Raw genomic sequence first — 3,275 nt, forward strand, 5'->3', positions numbered from 1 at the left:
TGTGGTGACAGTCTGAGAATTAATATCATCATATTGTCCTGTGTATGGATGTGTATAACTGTACCGTGTATGGACTCACACGCTCACTGTGTGTAACTGTATACAGTATGTTTATGAGGTAAGTGAAGGTTTGGGTTTCTGCTGAAATTTCTAAGGGGAAGGAAGTGAAGGGTCAAATATAGTCCGTTCCGTCAAACGATATTCCAGAAAATGTTTTGAGTTTTCTTTTTCTCCCTTCTCATAAAGATTCCAAGGCAATCATGAAACTTCTGTAATAACATGAGGATATACGGCAGAGGGTGGAGGAAAGGATTAAAACAAGGCCAACTGGTTTTATAACCTAACCGTCCTTAGAAAACCAGGCTAATGAAATACATTTTCCCTCTAATGGCTTTCATTTCAGGATACTGTGTGGTTTTCCCTGAAAATGTGATGAATTCTTGCTTTACAAATCATTTTGATTTTCTCTTGTTGTCACATTCACTCTAATTTTGCTGAGTTACTGGCTGCACATTGACTACAGTGATGGAGAGTTATCACCATTTCCACAGATCAGAAAATATATGTCTGAAATCATATCTTTCACTGAGAAATCTGTGACTTAATTTTCCTGCAATTTAATTGATATGGAAAACAGGAAATGACATGTTGCTTTATAGTCCCATAGTTGCTTGACTATGAAATGCCTCGTATATAGAATCTGCTCAGGGCAGGGACTCAGTAAATATTGATTTATTATTGAATAAATGAATGACAGGCAAATAGAAGAAAGTGATTTTAAAAAATTATCATGAAGTTTGGACTCATTAGAATGGACTGTTTATGACTAGGATAATTTAGTAATTTATTCCTTCATTATTTAGCCCAGATCCAAAACACGGTCCTTATTTAGGAGACTTGCAAACCTCTGCTACTGAGAGACAACAATACTGTACCCTTGGATGAAGAGTGTGTTTTTTGGACAAAGGTGTACATATCCACACACAGGCCCACACCCACTCACACGTACACAATCACACTCAATGCAGAAACACTGAAGCTTAAATTAGTGTGGCTCTTGGTATTATAACAGGGAGAAAAACTGGGAAATGGATCAGCTCTCTGTTTTATTGTTATTATTGGCTGACTCAAGCTCAAAGCTGAAAAGATTAGCTCCCAGGCGATCCCTTCAAACTTTGGAGATTTATTCAGGATAAGCATCTGGAAGATTGGATGCTTATCTATACTATTCAGTCCCATCCAGCCTAAAATGTGGTTAAAAATTCTTTCCTATGAGAGAAAGTTGGACCTTTCTCTTGTCAGCAAAACTAGAACTATTGAATTTTTTTTTCTTTTTAAAAATTGAGCAATTTCACAGCTCTTTGTAATCCAGCTGTGTCCGGGAAGTGACAGTTATAATTAAAGTATAATTCACATGTTTCCCACTCTCTCCAAAACCTTCTTGAGGAAGTTAGGAGATAATGGAGATTTATAATGCATTTTTCATTCCTAATAGTTCAAATGCGATTGGATTGGTTTTGTGGGAAAGAGGGAATTGAAGGTTTTAAATGTACCTCCTTTGAAAAAGACTTTTTATTTTATCAGCTGTTTTGTCAAACCATTTCAGTTCTTTTAAGAAGTTACAGAGAGGGGGCGCCTGGGTGGCTCCTGGGTGGGTTAAAGCCTCTGCCTTTGGCTTGGGTCATGATCCCAGGGGTCCTGGGATGGAGTCCCACATCGGGCTCTCTGCTCAGCAGGGAGCCTGCTTCCTCCTCTCTCTCTCTCTTTCTCTCTGCCCTCCTCTCTGCCTACTTGTGATCTCTGTCAAATAAATAAAATCTTAAAAAAAAAAAGTTACAGATAGCTGATTTGAATGTTATTTTCCACAACTAACATAAGGGTATTATCTTGTAAGTGACAAAACTTTGGGTGGCCAAGAACTTTCCTGGGCCACAGGCATCTGTGAGTCTATGGAATCCACCTGACAGTCGTCACTAATGTAGGTTAATTTAAAAAGCCCAGTATTTTATGAATCACTTGTCATAATTTAGGGATTACCCCTCTCCCTATAAGAATCACAGATTTTAATATAATAGGAGATTGAGAAAATCTAGTCTAGTGGTTTTCTTAAAATAAAACTTTGGTGTTCAACTTTGAAAGTCTCCAAACACATTGACAAATATGGCAAATGACAATAACAAGCATTCACAATGAATATTGAGCAGATGGAAACGTTTTGCTATATCTGCTCAAATCTCTTTAGAGAAAATAGAAAAAGTGTGCCAAGTAGAGCAAACCATCCCTCTTCCACTCCCCAGTCATTTGGCTTATTCTTTCTCCCAGGAGAAACGTCAACCTTGAACTACATACAGGTTTTCTTACCCTTTTTACATTTGAATTTATTCAGTAACACTATCTGGCATTGTTTGACATGTTTTAAAATTTATATAAATGATATGATGAACGTCTTTTGCAAATTGCCTTTTCACTCATTATTTTTTGGGGGGGATTTTATCAACATGGCACGTTTACACACATGGCCCTTGTACTTCTTCGAGGTAAAAAACATGGAATCAGAAGTGGAATTTCTGGATCATAGACTATTTACGGCTCTGAGTTTATTGGGTCTTGTTCTGTTGTTCTCCAAGGTGCTTGTCCCAATCTACATTCACACCAGCAACTCCTCTACCTGGCTGAGAATTTATGCTCTCAGATTTATTAATTTTAGCCTGTCTGACAAATGTGAAGTGGTAGCTCATTGAAGTTTAGCTTGCGTTACCCTGCTCTATCTGCGACATAGAGCATCACGCCTCTCCTCTTCTGTGACTTGTCTTATTGTATGTGCTATCTACTTATTTTTTATTGCTTTATTACTCTCTTTGTTATGGTTTCTGTTCACTTCTGTATACACCCCAGATTCTTTGCTAATTACATGGGTTATGCATGTCTCCTCCAAATTTGTGTCTTACCTTTCACCCTGTTGGTTATATCTTCTGCTGAAGAGAAATTTCACCTCTATATTTTTTTGGACCTTAAGAAATTCCTGCCTTCTTCAATGTACTAAATTATTGTAACTTTTCTTTGAAAATTTTCATATTGCTGGTTTTCTTCTTTACTTATTTAATTCATTGGCATTTTGTGTGTGGATGACATAGAGCAGGATGTCTTCTTTCCTTTTTCCATATAAATCTCCAATTTTCCAAAGTATTTAATGACTAGTCCACTCACGATTCACCAGCCAGATGTAGCCACATGGCCCCACCCATCATAAGGAGCAATAAAGGTAAATGTCCACA

The sequence above is a fragment of the Meles meles genome, chromosome 6, assembly GCF_922984935.1.
Source record: "Meles meles chromosome 6, mMelMel3.1 paternal haplotype, whole genome shotgun sequence".
Lineage (NCBI taxonomy): Eukaryota > Metazoa > Chordata > Mammalia > Carnivora > Mustelidae > Meles > Meles meles.